This window comes from Tubulanus polymorphus, chromosome 2 (genome assembly GCF_964204645.1).
Source record: "Tubulanus polymorphus chromosome 2, tnTubPoly1.2, whole genome shotgun sequence".
Lineage (NCBI taxonomy): Eukaryota > Metazoa > Nemertea > Palaeonemertea > Tubulaniformes > Tubulanidae > Tubulanus > Tubulanus polymorphus.
In genome coordinates, this window is record NC_134026.1 from 16,305,585 (window position 1) to 16,313,718 (window position 8,134).

The 8,134-nt window shown below is 37.0% G+C and overlaps 1 long non-coding RNA gene across 1 annotated transcript; it reads left to right on the plus strand.

The window, feature by feature from the left end:
• Positions 1–4,923: 4,923 nt before the first annotated feature.
• On the plus strand, positions 4,924–7,703 carry LOC141900152 (uncharacterized). Its single transcript, XR_012618665.1, has 3 exons — positions 4,924–5,445; positions 5,532–5,587; positions 6,163–7,703. It is a non-coding gene; the product is annotated as an uncharacterized LOC141900152 (long non-coding RNA).
• The last annotated feature ends 431 nt before the right edge of the window (positions 7,704–8,134 follow it).

The window sequence follows — 8,134 nt, forward strand, 5'->3', positions numbered from 1 at the left end:
GTACCCTATACGTTATAAGCCTCATAATATCGGAGGCTAGGTATATGTTCGATGTCAGATTGTCCATTAACAGGTGATGATGCGAATGCGAATTTCATAGAGATTGTAAAGAAAACAAAATTCTCGATCGTATCATTGATCTGTAAACCTTGCGTAAGTCGGTTCGGCGAAAGTGGCATAATCGTTTATCGGATGAATATTAATAGCCCTGATTTTTCATTCACTTTATCAAAGAAATTTATATTAAGAAATCGAATTTTATAAGTCAGAAACTAGCCTATGACGTAGTACTTTTCTCTGGCCCAAAATCAGTTAGAATTACTCGACGAAAGTTGGAGGGCCATTTTCTTCCCATCGTAGATCGATTTGGGTACTTCTAAAGTACCAAAGGACGAAATATGAAACGAAATTAAGAAGAACGCAACAAAATTACGAAATATGAAACGAAATTATGAAATGCTAAAGTACGAAATGAAATACGTAACGAAATGCTAAACTCAAAACGAAATAGCCATCCTTTCACGTGTCCTGCTAAAGTAAGAAATGAAATACGAAACGAAAATGTAATTTTTTTCTCTACAGCAGCGGACTCGTGGAGCTGGCTTAAACATATGCGCACGTCTACTGTAGCAGGTCTCCGCGCCGCGGCCGAGTTTAGCGATATAATCCGGTTCGAATCCCTGCCGGGTAGAATGATCGAGAATGATCTGTGCATGCCAATTTATAACTTGAAGGGACCGATTAATAAATTACGCGTTAGAGAACGAAATGTGCGTTCAAACATACCCTGCAGTGTTTAGGCTAAAATGATACCTTGTTTCTCCACTCTGCTGAGCTTGACCCGGCCGGCCGCCTATCTACTCGGTAGATTACTTTTTTGAAACCATGATCGGGCATACAATGACAGACTCGGCAGCTATAGAAATTAACAGATCAAAAAATCTTATTGGAATTTACAAAATGACCCGGCCGCTGCGAAGAAACAAGGTATTCATTTTTAGCCTCAGGGGTCATTGTTGGTTTCCTGGAAACCTTCACTCTGAATTTACGCTGATCAGGTGACTTTCTGGTTTCTTAAAGCAATTTACGTTGTTTGATACACGATGGAGGAAATAAAATAACATACACTACAGATTCCGATGTATTTTATCATATCATGGGACCGTCTAAAAATGTCAATAGGCTAAAACCTTCCAGTTTAAGAACAAAAATTCGTGAATACTTTTAAAAGATCATTTAAATGTACCGCCAAAATTTTGACAGTCCAGTGGCGTTATAACGAGCTTTGACTAGATAGAGTATGGTCGTGTTTGAAAATGACCATTTCGTTTCGTACTTCAGCACTACTAGCAAAAAATTAACATTTCGTAATTTCGTTTCGCATTTCGCAATTCCCGTAGTTTCATAGTTTGTAATATCGCTTCATATTTCGTAGTTTGGTTTCATATTTCCTAATAAAGAAGTTTCCAGTTTCTAGGCGCCATTTTGTGGCGGTCCCTCGAGGTCCCCATTGTTGCGATAATTTGCGCTCATTTTTAAAACATAAGTTTAGATTGAATATCACATAGTTCTGCAGTCCCTTGCTCGATGAACTTAATTTATACAGATATTTGTTGGCGATTCTTGGAATTTTTGAATGCAACAATTGAGAACAGTGACGATGTGAAACCAAGGACCGCATATCTTAACCGCGCGTAAAAGAAATCGCAATATTTATTGATTTTGAAATATCTAAGTATATCTTGAAGCTATATTTCCAATTTTCACAGAGGTTAAAGAGGGTTATTTGCAGGTAAAGCCTGCGAATTTTTTTGAATATCTTTCCTGACGACTGATCTGTACCCGCTTGCGTTTGAGATTACGCGCAAAAGGATTCTCCCACTGAGCACCGCCATTTCACTGGACATTGAGATTTGTGAAAAGAAATCTTTAAATGCAATTTGATTTCTTCACTTTTTCCATGGGGATATTTTGAGATTATAATCCGTATCTTGTTTGTACTGTATTTTGGCGGGGGCAATTAGTTTAGCTGGTTTCGGGATCCGGTTTGTCCCGCTTTGAAGTTTGAACGGCCCAGTTGGGGAATTGTCGCCATGCAGCCCGTCCAGCCTAGCGCCGATTTTGTTTTAGAATCCATGGTGAAATGTGCCAGTCAATTTAAACGCTTAGGACATTTTTCAACACATATCTCTCTCCGGTAATCCCTCATCCTGGGATCATACGACGAATTTACTTAATCTCAACCTTTTTGCTGGAAAACATCGACCAGATAACCTGACTGATATAAAATATCAATATTATATTTAAAGGGGATCCTGTCCCCCATTTGATATTCTATTTTAGGGGCTCAACGTCCAGTTGGGATACTTAAAGCTGCGCCGCATATTCAAAAATATATAAAAACTTAGATTTTGTTCTAGTGTCCACCCATGAGTGAAACATTCTGTTGAAAAGCAAAATAGGCTCTCAACTATGCCACCTATGCAACCGACACAGAACGTCCCCACTGTTACAAGAAATCCTTCAATTTCCCATCGCTACAAAACTCGAATTCCTCAAAGCACTCAAAGTCCATTTTTAAACATACGAAAATAAAGGTAATATATAACCATAAGAAGCAATATTAATGATATCAAACCAGTATAAAATCTTATTTTTGCGATTTCTTTTCGTAAATCTCAATGTTCGGTGAAATGGCGGTGCGCAGTGGGAGACCCCTTTTGCGTGTAATCTCAAACTCAAGCGGGTACAGATCAGTCTTCAGGAAAGATATTCAGAAAATTTTAAAGCAGGCTTAAACTGCAAATAACCCTCTTTAACCTCTGTGAAAATTGGAAATATAGCTTCAAGATATACTTAGATATTTCAAAATTAATGAATATCGCGATTTCATTTACGCGCGGTTAAGATATGCGGTCCTTGGTTTCATATCGTTACTGTTCTCAATTGTTGCATTCAAAAAATCCAAGAATTACCAACAAATATCTGCATTTCATTTCCTTTAAAATGGTGTATAAATTAAGTTAATCGAGCAAGGGACTGCAGAACTATGTGATATTCAATCGAAACTTATGTTTTGAAAATGAGCGCAAATTATCGCAACAATGGGGACCTCGAGGGACCGCCACAAAATGGCGCCTAGAAACTGGAAACTTCTTTATTTCGTCATATTTCGTACTTCAGCATGACCCGATTGATATCTTTCCTGTTTTGTTCCTGGCTTAAAATACATGTCAAAAGTCGTTATTTTAGTCATGGTTAGTTTACTAGAATATAGAAAATAAACCCAAAACATGTTCTTAAATAATTTCTAGTAGATGTTGATTTTCCACTAAAAGAAATGTACTATCGAGTCAGTCGTAATTTTTGGTAAAAGGCTGGAATCCGACTCATTCAGTCGGATGATTTTCTTGGTCTAAAAGATCTGACCTACGCATGGTTACTGTAACTAACCGCTAAGTCATCATCAAAAATCATGATATACAGTTTATATCGATATGAAAGTGATATTGTATACGCTATGGAATATTTTTGTTTGTGAAAAATTTCCATTATTATCGAAGGATTTTCAAGGTGTTTCAGTACTTGAATGTTAGAAGCTAACACGCTCCATCGTCGCACAAACTGTTCCGCTTTCGAAATACAAATTCTTTGACGTGAAGCATCACCCGATTTCATCCGCACACACTGTTGATGCAATCATTGAGTCATCCTGGGATGTTTTTTCATTAGATAAGCGCGTAAAAACAACATCACGCGATGAATGTCCGGCAGTATTCACATGGCATCTGTCGGTTTTTGCTTTGGCATTTTGTTGGCAAAAAATCTAATTAATAACATTTGTACGTAGGTCAATTTAACAACGTATATGTAACTTCAATTACCAGTATACATTGTCTATTTTTTTTAAAGGACTACGGGTGCACAGCTCGGTAAGTTTGGAGCACATGGCGAATGTTGGCTTTTAAAAAATCTGAATGGGCGGTTGAACCAAAATATTGATTAAATATCAAATTCAGTTTTACTATATATTGGAAATTTCAATGATTTTAGTAAATAACTTTTAAGGATATTCACTGTGATTGGAAATTGAAAATTTTGACGAAAAGTGCGTAATCAAATATAGAACGCCAAGTAATGGGCTGGCTTTCCGATGGCCTATTATTTGTTTAAAAAAACAACGGCTGTCAGCATAATTGACGCAAAGTTGGTGACAGCAAGCACCTTCCAAAATTCTCTTGGTAAACTGTTAAGCCAATCTACGGAAAAAAGTGGCCACCTTCCTCATCACAGCGAATGCATAGAAATGACGTCATTCCACAAGAATGGAGCCACGATTCTTCAAAAATGATCATTCGCATAAGATTTCAAGAAGGATTATTTAACAATGAAAACGATGAAAAACGAAAATCATAATCGACTATTTAGTTCAACAGCCCAGCCCGTCCGTTGGGTCATTTCAAGACCCGTGTGAGACTTAACCAAATTGGTACCCGGCGTCTTTTCATACATGTAGAAATTGACATTTGTTCAGCGCTGAATATATTTTCTATTCTTTCATTCATTGTTTGCGGCTTTCTCAATGGCTGCTTAATCAGAACTAGGTTTGCTCATTCGGGGCATAACGTAAAATTCCTTATATGCAAATGGAGGCGTTAGAAAAATAAAACGCTAATACATGTATAACTTTTATAGTCAACCCCCGATAAACTGCCCTCCCATGTTCCGCCACCCCAATAGAGGGAGCATTTGGCTTGAAATCTAAGAAAACCCCGATACAATGCAACCCCTTTTACCACACACTCCTGCACTATATCACAATACAAATAGGCCAACATTGTAAAACGCCTCCATATTTTCAAGCATGCAGTGACTGTAGCCATATATCGATGAAAGAAACAACAAATAAATAGAGGGAGCATTTGGCTTGAAATCTAGGAAAACCCCGATACAATGCAACCCCTTTTACCACACACTTCTGTAGTATATCTCAATACAAATAGGCCAACATTGTAAAACGCCACCATATTTTTTAGCACGCAGTGACTGTAGCCATATATCCATGGAAAGAAGTAACACATTAATAGAGGGAGCATTTGGCATGTAATCTAAGAAAACACCCAATACAATGCAACCTCGCTTACCGCACACTTCTGTAGTATATCTCAATACAAATAGGCCAACATTGTAAAACGCCACCATATTTTAGCATGCAGTGACTGTAGCCATATATCCATGGAAAGAAACAACAAATGATACTATAATGTATTGTATAGGCGGTTATAGCGGTGATAACTGTACACACTCATTCAGTGAAAATTTGCACAACGTCAACACGCTGTAGTTTTGATCGTAAAAGATGATAAGACAGATGGAACACAGACCGAAACTCTATCTCTCGAGGGAGAGAGACATTTCTCGCGAAAAAAGATGCGGCTACGTCAGGTGTGTATCATGTTTTAAGTCTATGACAACGCACTGCTTTAGTGCCAGATTTGAAGAAGTACGTTCTTTCCTGCAATGTTTTACAGTCGTAGCACATGGGACCGACGGTTTTTCTACGACTCACGTGATGTATGAGTCACATGTAAGTCGAATTTTTTACGAGTTATCTAAAATTCGTGGTTTTATACGAATTCCGCGAATAACCGGTGAAGTCAGTTTACATCGAATCTTCTTAGTTCTTTGGACTCAAAATAAGAACCAAAACTTTAAACCGGTGCAGCAAAACGCTTGAATGATATCATCGGAGGTTCGGGATTTTATTCAATTCGTACATTAAACATGTTGACTCATAATGGCCCTCCAGATCACTGCCACGCTTGTTCATTCGACAACATTAACTCGGTACCCCAGTATAATCGACAAATGCTATATATTGTTGGTTTTTACAAGCGAATATAGTCCTTAGGAGCAAGGGAACCACGTCAAAAAAGTTAGTTATCGTTTCAACAATTCTTAGGTACGTTCTGGTGGTGTTTATTATATAGTAAATTTTACGTTATGGCCCGATACAGCCAGCGCGCAGCACAATCATTAGAACGTTGCTAGCATAATCGCCCATAGTTAGAAGGTTATTGATTGCATTACGCGAATAGCCGAATGAGTTGTATTATTTATTGGCTTATCGAATAGAAATAAAATATTTTTATGATGTTTCAGTTTGAATATCTATATTGACGTTGAAGCTCATATCTATTGCGCCCTGGTTGCAGATTTTTGCATTTTTTGCAATTTCATCGTCGTTGTAGTTATAGCATTGATTGTGAAGATGAGCATACACTACACGACTTAAGTACCGACCGATCGTTAGGAGAGGACAATTTTCGGCTAAAGCATCGCTTTACTCTCCTACAGTATCAGAAGAAGAAATGAGTGGAATAAAATTGAACCGATGCGACTATTTCTTTCACCGCCACTGCACAATCTCATCCCAATATCCCCAAGTATATTCGGGACATGCATCAAAATATCAAGTTGCGATTAGCGCAGCTGCCTGGCTGCTGGAAGATTTTCGCAAACGATTAAAATCGTGGACAAGGACAGACCTTTGGCGCTTCAGTACTCAAGCGATAGAAATATAAACCATGCCGAAATTCAATATCAAATCAGACGAATTCCACTATTTGCGAGCGATCTTTAATGCCTTAAGAATATTTGATTTTGAAAACCTGGCTGGTTTTGAAAGATGCACTTGTTTTGTAAATACATGTACACTTCGATTGACTACAAATGCTAAACGGAGCCATTTCCTGGCAATATGTCAATCGAAGTTATATTTTTGGAGATATTGATATCAAAAAGTGACGTGGTTCTGGGGAAAATGAATCGGGTTTTGTGTGAAATTAATCTTATTTGTGAAAACGATCTTTGATAACTGTGGTCTTGCACAATCTTGATATATTAACAATTTTCGAAACTAGATAACGTACCTTGGTTTTAGTTAAACACACTGCAGGAACAATTCATTCAGAAAATGGCTGTCTAAGATAGAATTTTGTAGTTATAGAAGATATATGATTATATTACTAATGCACTTATTGAACATTTTAATTTTTCTATGATGAACTGGAGCCTAATAAACCAGTCAATCAAGAGTAAAATTAGTGTAGTGTTCTGTGGTCTATTCAGAGTTAAGATATGATAATAAGAGTGACATAAACAATCATTCACAAAATGGTTGGGCATGTGACCCTGGTCTGCATTTGTTTGAAACTGTTTAGTTCAGATGTTTTAGATAAAGAGAATAAGCAAATGAACATGTCCTGGTTACTCTGCCCACTTAACCGTCTATGAATCGAGACTCTGAAAAACTCCCGCCCTCGTCTCATATAAGCTATACAGTGAATAATTTTTTGATTTAAAAAGAAAAAACCTTCCGTCTCCTTGGAAAAAATGAAAAAACAAATTTATTTCCACTATTTTTTATTAAAAAAAGCTCGTAACCAAAAAATTGGCCCACCCTCGTCATGTCAAGAAAAGAGGTTTGGATGAGACACTTGTATGCAACTACGTTTATACTCACCGGATTTTTCGGTGACCCTGTACAAAATAGATTTCTCATGTCAGGAATGATTGTTTGCATGCTTTAACTGCGATAAATCTTAGTCACCTGTAAGTTATAACTTCATATTTATTCTCCAAGTGTTTTAAATTACTTCTTTATCACCTCATATTCATTTTGTACTGATGTAAAGCGCACTGATAACAAATTGTAAGATAAATTGTAATTCATATCAGAAAATAAATTATCATTATTGTTTTGATTATATTCATTATTACTATTTGTATAATTTCATATATTCAGTTTTCCCATGCGTACCTGGCTAACTGTAATTTGAAAACTAATTTTCCAATTTCTGTTTTCGATTCTTCTTTTTTTCTGGTTAGATATTAGTCTCCCTAATGACTTCTGAAATATCTGTTGGGTGTGGGCAAGTCACGAGTCTTAGATGCATCTTCCACTTCCCTGAAATAAACCCTGAGTACTTTTGAGTGCATAAAACAGATGGTATCCTCCGACAGTTTTCTGACAGCGAACAAATTTGCTTCATGTTTATCAAATTATTTCCAGAAATATCAGGGGTATCTAATTAGCCTCTACAAAAGCTGTCTTCGTCAACGTGCCTACAAA